Genomic DNA, 13,402 nt, shown 5'->3' on the forward strand with positions numbered 1-13,402 from the left:
TGAACAAGCTCGGGGTGGGTCTGTTATTTCCAGCTGCCAAGGTGAAGGTGGCTGTCTTCTCTTCCAAAGGAAAGGCAGGCGATGGGCACGGCTCTGCCGGTCTGTAAATTCATATGCAGCACTACCGTGCACACCGTTTCAAGTGCCACCTGGCAAATAACCTAAATATTAGTCCCACAGGCCCTTTGGCTTGCAGTCAGGGGCTGTGAAAACACAGGTTTGGCAGACAGGGCAGGGGCAGGTACCAGGCGAGGAGCCGGGCCATGGGGCCTTGTCACGTACAGCCGTCACAGCTCGTGCAAGGCAGAGCCAGCCCGCCCTGGCCTTGCCACAAAGGCAGGGAAGTGACTGTGCCAAGAGCAACGCTAAATACCCCACAGATATTGGTTTAAGAAGCAGAGGAGGAAAAAGAGAATCCCTGAGGATGCCCAGAGGGAAAAAGCACAGAACAAACTACCCATACAGCCAACTTTATGAAAGCGGCTTATTTTGAGGTTTAGCTTTTACTGTTGTGCACAGAGCTACCAGCAAAGCGGGTACGAGAGAGCAGATGATACTGAATTATCTGAGCTCTTGCCTGTGTCATGCATGAGCTCTGAGTGCTCTGCCGGAGGCTGGCTGGAGACACAGCTCATTGCCATTGATCCTGCAGCACTCAGAGGTGAGCAAATCCCATTTTTGACACCCTTCGAGTGCCCTGTTCTCCATTTCCCCAGCCCTCGTTGCTCTGGGAGGAACGATTTAAACCCATGCATTTAAGAGAAACGAACAACATTTCCTAGCAGTAGCAGAAGGGTGATGAAACCATCTTTTCACTGCAGTCGATCCTGCACAGGTCTATTAACTTTATCAAAGAGAAGACCCAGCTGTTTAAAATAACAGCACAACAGCTTTTCTGCCTGTTCTGCTCCAACAGCAGCGTGAATCCCCCTCAACGCCTCCCCTTGCTGAGCTCTGGCTGCAAGACGCTCCTAGGGTAATGAGTTGTAGATTGGGAATTTGGAAATACTATTCTACTCTTTGGAGGGGGAAAAAAAAAAGTGGGATATCGTACGGACAGAGAAAAGTAATGGTAGGTTGACATAAGGGAATAGACCATTTTCACAAAGTTTATCTGCAGCAGATTATAATTTTCAAATGTAAAAGCCATTCAGTGAGAGAAGAAATCAAATAGAAATATACTGAAAGATGTATTCCCTGATCTCTTCTCAAGAGAAGGAAAGAAAGTGTATTAGAGCCGGTTGAACAATTTGTAATGAATAATGTAGCTGATGAATTCTACCTTTGCTCTGTTTGTGTGTATTGTTAGTGAACACAGGCTTTCTCAACTGTTTGTTCATTATTCAGAAAACATTTGGCAAAAAATTCGTGTGCATAATCAGTTCTCAAATAGGAAATATGCCCTCAATATGACTACACACTTACAGTTTAGGAAAAATACTGGGGCAATGCAGGTATGTCTCGTGGTTTGCACAAGTTGCTCAAAGCAAAGCTCGCATAGTAAATTACCATGATTTGTCCCAAGCTGTCATTCAGTGAAGATGGCTGGGACCTACCTGCTGAGAAAGGCAAATGAAGTAGTACAGCTTGGAGGGAGCCTGGCACCAGCCAGCCAGGCCCTGAGCTCTCAGGCACCAAGCCACTGCTCATGAATGCAGGGAGACTTCTCATTGCTTTGCAGTTAAGCTCACAGTAAAAAATAAATAAATAAATAAAAAATTACTGGCTTGAACTCAAGCTTTTCTCTAAGAATATAAGATAAAGTACCTCCTATAGCCACCACTCTGCTATTTTTCATTATTTGCTCCCCCTTTCTGACCTTCAGTGAGTAAATTAGAGTTATTTCTCTCCCCACTATTACATTTCAAGTCCAAGCATGTTACAGAGCTAACACATTTGCAGACACTTCCTGAGCTGGAACCTCTTCATTCTTATATTGACTCCAGTTAGTCTCCAAGTAACTCGCAGCCCACAACACATTAGTGCTCAGACCCTAATGCACTGGGCAATCACCCCCATTCCTGCAGGCAAGGAAGATGGGACACAGAGGTTAAGTGCAAGGGTATCTCTTTTGAGGACACAGGGATGTGGCTGCAGTGTAGTGAGAAAAGATACGGCCCAAGCAGGCTGGATTTCCTACATACGTAATCCTGCCACGTTCTCCAAGAAACTGTTATCTGGTCTCCAACCACCAAATTTCTACCAGTTTGTTCAGTCATTTGGACCAAATCTACAGTTTACCATTGCTTTATATCACCTTCAAAACACGACCTAGGGCTCTCTTTGCGCTATGGTTTAGGAGAGATGAACAAGAATGGACAGTAAAAAATTATGGAAGTAAAGCCCCATTTTCAGATTTTTTCAGTGTCTGCTGTTAAGTCTGAAGAGAGGATGGACTGAGCCTGTAAGAGCAGCACATCAATTATTTTCTTCTGCTTTCATTACGGGGAATGGTTAGAGGGAAAACAGACCTGGCATCACCCTCGATCAGCAGATTTAGCACTTGCTGGAATAGATGAGAACACCATAAACTCTGATCCTGTTAGAATGAAAGAATGTTTCTCTGCTTAGAGAAGAAAAAACAAATCTCCCTGGATGTGGCTCTTTTAAGAGACACCACAGGCTTCAGAGATAAATCTACCATGCTGAATAGCAGCATCAGAGTCCCAGTAGTGGGGAAGGTCAAGAACATCTAAGGGTATAGTATTCCCCCTTTTTATTACTAACATTTAGGAATACAAACCCTTAATCCTATTGCTGAACCCATCAAGAGGGAAATCAAAGGGTAGCACAAAAGTACAACAGTAGAGGAGGGGTTCATTCTATTCCCAGTCTAAGTCTGCACCAAGCTTTGAGGATGTATAATAAACTACTTTTGTGCTAGACCAATTTGATTTGCTAGAGAAAAATCATCAATTTGGGTGACTTAATTCAGTTGGAAAAAAAAAAAAAAAAAGATGATTTTGCATTTAGAAGACAAAGCTTTGTTGGATGAAAGTAGAGGTAGATGACAACACCAAAATGTTTTAGTAAAGCTGCTGGGACGCATGGGAAAATTGGCACAAATGCATGTTTCATTCAGTCCCTGATTTATCACTGTTAGTCTTCATTTCTTCAGCAACTCAAAATACACTTAAGTAGAAATAATGTTTAAGAATAGTTGTTCCACTCTTTACTACAGCAGGCTTCCACAAGACATGGGCATGACCCTAAGTCAATTATTTTTTGCTTCTTTCTCTTCTCTTTGGCTGTGCTGGCCTTCTCTGCTCAGTCAATGAAAGCTGTTATACAGCTGACAGGAAATTTCCCAGTTGAAAAATATGCTGAGTGCCAACCAAAACTTGCTGTGTTATTTCATCAAGCAGCTGCTGTGCCTCTTTACAGTATAAATGATAGACTGAGGCAAGAGGCCTCTGAGATGCCCATAGTTGCCTTGGCCTTGAACTTTGTTTGCCTGCTCTTAAAGTATCTTGCCCTAAGTACAAACTATTATTCAAGAAGTCTTTGGAAATTAACTCTGTCTTTTCTGGTTGTGGAAGTGTGCTTTCAATTTTTTTGTGTGTGTGTAATGTTAGCACCTTACTTGTTTAATACAGTAAGAAAACACAAGTCTTCATCAGCACTCCACTCTCCTGTAAACTTTAAGATTTGAAGCATGAAGCACACAGTGGTGACCCGTTCAAGGTACACACAGAGGAATAGGAAAGTTCGATAGGCATCTGATAAAGTTAGGCTCTTAAAACCCACTCCAGGGAAATTAAATATCTCAGAGCTCTTTGCTTTCGAAAATTTTCCTTGGGGATATAACCTGTCAAGCAATTTGCAGAGTAGAGCCACCCCTATATGCCTTCATCATTCAGAAACTATTTAAATTAAGTATATGCAACTTTCCACTGAAGGTTCAGGGGGATCAAACAGATCAAAACTGGATATGAAACAGGATTGTTACCAGTTGTTAAACTCTGTTTTTCTATCTGTTCACCCCTGCCCCCATCACATCAGTCCTTCACATGTAAATGCCACCTGTACCTTGCTGACTGAAATGAATACTTTATGTCCATAAATTCCTTCCAGCTTTATGACTGATCTGTAGATTTTACTGAACTAAGCCACTTACACATCTGATGGGTTTTGTCCACACTTACAGGAACTGCAGTCACATTTTCCAGTCTCCCTTTGTCCGAATTTGGCTCAGACAGAACCACCTCTCTGTACAAGCTTAAAAAAGTGGAGTTCCTGTGCCCTAAGGTTACAATTTTGTCAAAGTTCACATTCTTGACATAACTTTCTAAGGCTATAAAACATTCAAGAAACTGACAGCTCCAGACTACATTTGTTTTAGGAGAACAACCCACAGAAAAGTTACAAAGGTTGCTTTTAGGCATCCAGTTTATATTCTAAACTTGATTTACCCCTGAACGGTCCTTTGTAAGCCATTTAGGTTTCTCATTTAAAATAGAGCAGCTCCAAATTCTTCTGTTATCTAAGCATGTCAGAAATGAAAATTAGATTGGTTTTTTGCATTTCTTTTATCATCCTAGCTCGACTCCATGCCACACATGAAAGCTTGGTCTCTGCTTTCTTCTAGCCAGAAGCATTTAATCCTCTTAATGGGTGACTCACCCGTCTTACTTAGTCTGGTCAGATAGGAAATCATCTGCGCAGCCAAAGAATTACAAGTATGGAACAACACTGCATGAAATTACCTCAAGGATTTCCATATGGATCTTGCTGTCTACAAGACTATCCTACCTAATAAGCCCAGGGGACTCAGATAACATATTTACAAACCCTACTTTCATTGATTTTTTTTACTCTTTTCCTCTCCTCATTAAACAAGACAGATACCCAATTTAAAGTCACTAGTTAACAGCTAAAAGCAACTTTTATAGGTTTTGTAGCAAGTAGGAGTGACAAAAACACCTCTTCTATCACTTCCTGTAGGTCAATAAAATATAACATGATGAACCATCTGCTGCTTGTATAATGGGTAAAGGCTGAAATAACACATCAGAACTAATCTAGTCTTTTCAGGGTTGTCTTCATGAGTTTCAAATGTAACCCTCCCACTGGCTACATGGAAGAGCTTCTGACTTAGCTCTGGGATAGCTGAAGGCACTCCCTGCGCTAACAATCTTCTCTGCTTTCATTCTCACTAAAACCAGCTCACCAGGCAGGGAAAATAAAAATTAAATTACCAAAAGCACCTTTATATATTTCTCACAAGTCCACAGAATAGACTAGTAGTTTAACACCACAGCCAAAGAAGTAAAAACAGTGAAGATATAATAACAGAATCATAGAATGGTTTGAATTGGAAAGGACCTTAAAGATCATCTTGTTCCAACCCCCCCGCCATGGGCAGGGACACCTTCCACTAGACCAGGTTGCTCAAAGCCCCATCCAACCTGGCCTTGAACGCTTCCAGGGAGGGGGCATCCACAACCTCTCTGGGCAACCTGTTCCAGTGCCTCACCACCCTCACAGTGAAGAACTTCTGCCTTATATCTAATCTAAATCTACCCTTTTGAGGTTTAAAGCCATTACCCCTTGTTTTATCACCATATGCCCTTGTAAAAAGTCCCTTATTAAGGGCCAAATCTTGGATTTGGGATGTTCACATCTGGGAGAAAATCTCTGAGAATAAAAAGTCAGGGTACTTACATGCTACACAGAGCCAGATGGGAAGTCAGTGATGGGCTGTTGTGAGCAACAGGCAGGGGCTGAAGGGACCCCGTGCCGAGCTGTAGGAAGCTGCATGGCCTTGGCAGGGGTACACGTGGCGAGGTGCATGTTGTGGAGCAGGTAAGGGACATCCCATCCTCCTATTCGGCTGCAGGAGACAGGAGATAATACAGAGGCTAACACCCGTATCCCAGACATGCACTTAACCTAGTAAATTTGGAAACAGTTCAGCACCTTGCTGGGAATACATGCACCTTTCCAGAACCTGTCCTGGCCCAACTCAGGGAAAACTCCCACGAGCTGCTATACATGGTTATTCCTTGCCTCTCCTCATGTCACCAGGCTCTGCAGAGAATACAAGGTCTGCAGAGAAGACTGATGGGATTTTCCATGACGCTTTGTAACACTCGTCTGTGCCTTTCAGCTGGTGCAAAAGCAGAAACATGGGAGATTAAACTCTTACTGCTTTTATCTTCTGAAGAATAAGGGAGGGGGTTAAAAAAAATAAAGAGCTGCAATGTAAAAGGATGTATTTAGATGTCCTAGCTTACTTAGCTGTTAAAATTACATTTAATTAAGAAAACAATAATCTTCTTGAAATAGCATTAACTTCAAACCAACCAAATCCATGAAATATCTTCAGCTTAATTTCTAAATACTATTAAATAATTACTGTATCTCTTCTGATATCAATATAAGCAGAATATTTAGTCTCTTGAGGCATGTTAGACAAAGGCTCAAACAGCAGCATCAATACCTCCTTGTTATTTCCACAATTAGCTTTCTTAATACTAATCACTGGTACTTTCTGTAAGTCTTAGCTTGCTTTGAGTTTCTCACCTCAGCTGAAATTCAAAGAAAACAAGGAGCGTTAATCCAGGAGACAAACGAAAATAACACAACTTCTCCCATCAACAGCTGGCAAATTAACAAACCAACTACACTGAAAAGAAAGGGAAATCCTTGCATATGTAAATGTTGTAAGTCACAGGGGTTTGGGTTTTTTGCTTTATTTGCTCCCATGTACAGTAATGGCACACTTACACCTCCCTGGAGGCAGCCTGTTAAATGTTCAGTTAAACTGTGGCTTGCCAGAAGGAGAGATACTCAGACTGTTCTCTTTCAGAGACATTTCTCATGGTAATTCTTTATTTACTTCCTCATATTGATACATAAACCTAAAGTAAAAATATTTTAAATATTCTATGTGTTTGTATTTTTGAATGTAAAACAGAGGGACTACTAAATTTCTCAGTGTTTCTGTTAAAAGTTTCTCTCTGAGGTCTTCTAGGGCTGCTTGGAACTGAAAACTGAGGAGAATTGTTAGATGTTTCAGAACTTTATGAACTATCAAAAATGTTAAGTGATTAATGTAGCTTTTTTTAACCTTTCATCTCTCAGAACTCAAGTCTCCCAGAAAACAGAGATTAATGTATGGATTTAAGAACAGGAAGGTTTGTACAATAAGTTATGGCCCAGATTGATAAATAGCCAATAATTCAAAACCCATCTGAATGACCTTCAAAACACTAGCACCAATACAATACGGCTCAGTTTCTGAATCAAATTTGCCTAAGCTCAGATGGGATGATCTCATGCTTATGTAAATTAATGAAACTGTGGCAGTGACATGCCTAAGGCAGAGTCCTAAAGGAGCTGTGAAGTCCTTTACACTCTAAATGTAAAGTGCCACGCACATCTGGCAACAGTCCCATTTCAGGGAAGACAGATGTTTCCACATTAACATAAGATTGTGGCCCTTACAAAAGGCAGACCTGATCTATCAAGAAGAATCAAGGCAATGATACAAATCAAAAGCTCTGGCAACCTGATGTCACTTTATCACCTTTCTATAGTGAGGTGGCTGCTTGGGCTCAGAGCATGTTCTAAACATGATTGTGACTTAAGACTGTTTTCTGTATGCCAAAGGAAGGATGTCTTCTTCCTCGCTTTTTTTTTTTTTTCCCATATATCACTTTAATGTTAGACCCTGTCTTTAAGCTATTTAATCCATCCAGCTAAGGGACATTGATCTTGTGTCTCACACTGACCTCCACATTTTGGAAGAAAGCGTATCTTGTTATCATCTGTGCTGACCTGCAATTACGTACTTCCCACTCCATTGCATTTCAGGGCATCCCTCTACCCTGTGCGGGACTGTCACACATCTCTCCCCAGCCTACCGGGCCCCACGGCATTACCCCAGCTTTCCGTCCCAGGGGTTGCAGGGTGTCAGGAGGGCTCTGCCCTCAAGGCAGGGACATGTTTTTCAGAGCACACAGCAACAACAGCTACTGCTGCTTCTGTGCAGAGATTGCTGTGGATGAAGAGCACCCTGCCAGGGATAAAATGGTCCCTGTCAACTGCTGAGATTCAGCTTCTGTGCAGCACACTTGCTTTGCAAAAAAAGATGTTTTTTTCCTAGGCAGTTGGCAGGTTTGTCCCTCTCAGGAGCCGCCTTTCAGCTGAATCCAGGCCCTCCCATCATTTTGACTGGTCTTAGGAAAGAACCAGTATTTAAGCTGACAAAATGTTGGCTGTCAGACACCTAGAGGAAACCATATCACTGTTGACAGGGTCTCGTGTCACACTCTAGTAATAACAAAATCGACTCATTTTGAATAATTAACTTGTAAACCAATTTTTTGCTAGGAAAGACCTCTTTCTTTTCAGGACTTTCATCCTATTGAATGAAACATGGGGGGGGGGGGGGGGCTCCCCTTTCCCCAGAAGACCAGCCTTCTTGACTGGAAATGACCTCCCAGTCTAGACAGTTGTACTGCTGCACTCCAAACAGAAGCATTAGATGTTAGGATTCTGGGACGTCCGCCCATAGGTGCTCTGCACTGAAGCTGAGCTACCATGCATTATTTCTATAGCTAAAAACATTTAAGTATTCTTCAAGGGTGTGATATGTTGTCCACAAATAATTGCGTGTTTTTCCTAGAAGTATGTGGAAAGAGTGGTTCAAAGAACACCAAAGCACAGTTGTGTACTAAGGTTTAAAATACTCAAATCCCAACAGCATCTTAGCTGACTACCACACCAACATCAGAAGCTTCTTCCCAGCTCACAGTTTGGTCTTTAAATAGGTTTTCTGAGTATTTAGTAGTGATGGATATTATATATCCTAGTAATGGAGTTATGTGAATATCAACAAGGAGCAATGTATAATCCAAAGATTTCAGTTACCAAAGTGAAATGCCAAGGAGATTAACATCTCAGGGCATCCCAGACCTAGCACATGTAGCAGCCTCAGAAGAGTCTAAAGTTTTGCTCCAGCTCAGGCAATCATCCATACATCTGGAAACACGTGCATCTACCTCATCTGCAAAAGTTGGGCTGAGATGATAAGCAGAACATATCACCTTCACCCAGACAGTGCAGGAACTAAATGCATTTCATTCAAAGTTGCAAGAAACAGGTATCCTGGTTTTGGCTTGGATAGAATTAATTTTCTTTCTAGCAGCCGGTATGCTGTTATGCCTTGGATTTAGTATGAGAAGAATGTTGATAACATGCTGATGTTTTCAGTTGTTGCTAAGTAGCGTTTATACAAAAGTCAAGGATTTTTCAGCTTCTCATGCCCAGCCAGCAAGAAGGGTGGAGGGGCACAAGAAGCTGGGAGGGGACACAGCCAGGGCAGCTGACCCAAACTGGCCAAAGGGATATTCCATACCATGTGATGTCATGCCCAGTATATAAACTGGAGGGAGTTGGCCGGGGCAGGGTGGATTGCTGCTCTTGGACTAACCGGGCATCGGTCAGCGAGTGGTGAGCAATTGCATTGTGCATCACTATTTGAATTCCTTTATTATTGTCATTTTATTATTGTTATTAGTATCATTATTATTTTCTTCCTTTCTGTCCTATTAAACTGTTCTTATCTCAACCCAAGAGTTTTACTTTTTTTTTCCCCAATTCTCTCCCCCATCCCACTGGGCGGGGGGGGGGGCGGTGAGTGAGCAGCTGCGTGGTGCTTAGTTGTTGGCTGGGGTTAAACCACGACAACGGGAAAAACCATCATCACATGGTATTTCTTTCCAAACTTTGCTATTAAGCGTAAACCCTTTGTTTTACTAGGTTTTTTTGCAGAATCCTGTTCTGCTTTCACCTGTCAACAATGCTGTTTTACCCCAGTTGGCTGAAATATTCCTTTACTGTATATCCTACTGCTTCTCATTTGCATTTTAGACTAGGTTAGCTTTTTTTCCCCTCACTTAGTTGAAACATTGATCATGTATATCCATGCCTAAGCCACATAATTCAGGATTAATCATTCCACTCTGCTAAACTTCATTGACTTCTGCTCATTTCTTCTTCAACTTTTTTTTTTTACTTAAGGGCTAAGTAAATGGTAATAGCCACAGATAGCTTTATCCTATACTTTAAAAGGGCACCTCCCTTTTTGAACCCTGAGGACAATCTTATGCCAAAGTATTCCAATGTAATTGAAGAAAACGTACCAATTAACATATATTTTATTTCTGACTTCAATAGTTACTTTCCATTCTCCATTATCTATTCCTTATTTTTACAGCCTTGCAAAGAAAAATAATCCAATGTGCTTTTCTAAGAAACCCAAGTCCTCACAAAACAGGAAGAAACCACCTGAAACTCTCCCTTGGCAAAATTGGTGCTTTACAGAATTGGCAGGTGCACGCAAGGAATGTGACACAAAGTGCAGTTTGTGTAATGTGCCGGAGACCAAGGCTTGACAGCCAACTGCTGCCTCCGTCAGCGGCATTGCTGCCTTTCCTTCCCATACTCACAGGCAACTTTGACACTCACCTGCAGTGCCTTGACCTCCTCTGCAGTTTGCATTTTGCCCACCTATGATGTTTGTGACATAAAGGCATAGTAACAAGCAATAGAGGCAGGGCTTCTGATCAGGGTATGCCACCCACTGCTTTAAAGTGAGTTGCTTCAGGCTCAATACTGGTCTTTGGCTCATAGTCACTTTTCTGAAAAACTTAAGCAGCAAAGTAAACCTGACTGTGCTGGGTCTAGCCCTAGTGCTGAGCCAGGGCAGGGAATATGAATGACAGCAATAACCTGTATTGAGGGAGAGGGGCAGAAAGGGGCTGATCTAAGAACACGATGGCTGGGTGACATGGCAATGACTGTGCTGGTGCTCAGGCTTGCGGGGAATTGCGCAATACTCTTTGTAGTTGTCTTACACAGTTAAGGCAAAATAAATTAAATAGGAGTTTTCTCTTTGTAGCAAAATCTGCAGGGCCACGTCTCAAATGATACACAATTTTTCCCAGGAAGGACCTGGGCAGGGACAGCAAGTAGCAACTCTTACAAGGCCAGGCTTCTGACTGAGGGATGCACCTTCCTAGCTGGCTCCTTGGAGAAGCCATTTTGTGGCCATTGCTTTTCTCTGCCTAGGCTATTGTTGTTTGCCTTTTTTTTTTTTTTTTCCTGAAGAGTACTAATATGTCCTGTGAAACTCAGGAGTTTTCTTTTCAGAAATGTGATTTTTGTGGATATACAAGCAGGATTGCATTTGCCTGTATGTAAATGTAAATTTCTAGGCAAGTTTTGTTTAAAAACTTCTACTTGCTTGGAGTTATGACTTCTTCTGTCTCACAGTGTCTTACAGAAATAAAGCTTATATATTTTGACCATTTTCCTTGAGCTGCTCAACCCTAATCCAAACTACAAAGCTATCTGCTACAAAAAAAGCCCTGGCTACAGATATTGCAGTACATAAAAGCCAGTGAGTTTGCTCACATGCATGTGAGCAGAGGCACCCTTGAGTAGAACAGATATTTCAGAGCCATGCTGCTGCCCCAGATCTGGGAGCAGGCTAAAATGTTTACAAGGGTTTTAGCACGAGTTGGCAACCTAACCCTGGGAAATGCTACGCACTATCAGAACATTATCTCATGGCTTCAATGGAAACAGGACACTCGGGCTTCCTCAGAGCCACTTACCCAGTCAAAGATCAAATTTAAGGGTTTTTATATGTGCTTTGAAGAAGAAATATGAAAATATTACAGACTAGGCTGTTCACAGAAAAAAACCTCACATGCATTTGCCTGAATCAATTTGTGAGTCTACAACAACTGGTCAAGCAATTTCAACAAATCAAAGCAGTAAGGAAACAGAAAAAAAAAATCAAGGCAACAGCTTAGAAACAGAGTACTTCCACATGAGAAAAGGAAAGAAGTAAATTTGTATGAATTTCAAAACAAAATTCTTCTGAACACAATCTTCTGCTCCCCACAGAAAGTAAAATAATTACTTTGAGATTGAAATAAGTTTGCTAGTTATTTGTAGTGGGTTTCTTTTTTTCTTTCTCACCCCCTCCCCCCCAAAAAAACCCAACAAAGCAAAACAAACAGAAATTTCATTCCTATTTGACAAGAACTATTTGTCTTGTCTGAGTCACCACCTGTGTGAAAAACTGACAAAACCCCCCTCTACCCTACCACCCTTAAATGCTTATTTACATCCACATAAAAGGGAAAATACCTTTTCTGCTTCAGCCTTGCAAAAATAAGCTTCCCTACAACAGAACACACATATGAACCCAAACCAGCTGACTTGAGAGGCCAGCAGCTGAGGTGATTATATACCTCCTGCCCTGCCAGCTTTTTTCCTCATTAGGGTTGATGATTGGTGCTTTTGCAGCTGAACCTAATTAAGGGGTGGTGCAGACCTGCAAGGCCCAGCTCTGAGGGCGGTTTCCATGCTCCCTGTCTCCTGTTCCCTTGCAGCTAGTGTCATGCTGGTGAATGGTGCGATAGGAGATTTAGTGTGCTCCCATGTTTGAGTTCTATTTCAGAGCAAGACAAGTGGTGCTATGCTTTATGTTCCTTTTGAGTCTAACCTGCCATCCCTCTCTTACACATAGATATGGAAGGCCTCCTGAAAATGAGGCAGAAACTCATAAAAATAGATCACTTGTAGATCTGCTTTAGCACTCTTGCTGCAATATGAAATTATACTCGCGCCTTGGCTTGTGATTGCAGAAGCAATGCAATTACTTTTTCTTGGGAAGTACAACACCCTGAGACAACTGGGTCTCTTAAAAAATTCATGTCTTTTTTGTGTACTTCTTTTTTTTCTTTTCCCATAATTAGTAATTATTTTAACATGTGGTTCTGTTCAGAGTGTGACACTCCTGTAAAGTTGATGAGTCTGTGTTGAAAACACCAAAATAAAAGCAACAAGAAAGAAAAATTAAGAAACCTCATGTTACTTGACTTCCCCACCAACAGTGCTGTGTGCTTATGAATCCATTGATATTTTGCTTGTTTCTATCTAATATGCAACTTCTACATATTAGATAACACACAAAAAATGGTAATTTATTTTGTTTGGAGCTTTTTTATATATGCTTCAGGTTTAAGTGGGGAATGTGACTTACATTTTTGGACATATGAAGAGTGGAAAATGCCTCAGCGTTAAAAACACAACAGGAACAATTTTAAAGCTGATAATTTCCATAAAACATTTAGATACAGTTCAAATCTAAATGAACTGCTGATGAGAGCGCTATTTTTTGTGTTATGTGATAGCAGAATACTGAAATCCTTGTTCAACCATGACTCTCACTGAAATTTAGGAAAAATTTATCTGAGTCAAGACAGCAGGATTCTGACCCAGGGATTTTTCTGCAAGGCCCTAGGGCCAAATTCATACTTGATTTAAATCAGACCAGCAGAACTGAAGTCAATAAAATGCCACTGATTTATATCAGCTC

The sequence above is a fragment of the Aquila chrysaetos genome, chromosome 11 (assembly GCF_900496995.4).
Source record: "Aquila chrysaetos chrysaetos chromosome 11, bAquChr1.4, whole genome shotgun sequence".
Classification (NCBI taxonomy): Eukaryota; Metazoa; Chordata; class Aves; order Accipitriformes; family Accipitridae; genus Aquila; species Aquila chrysaetos.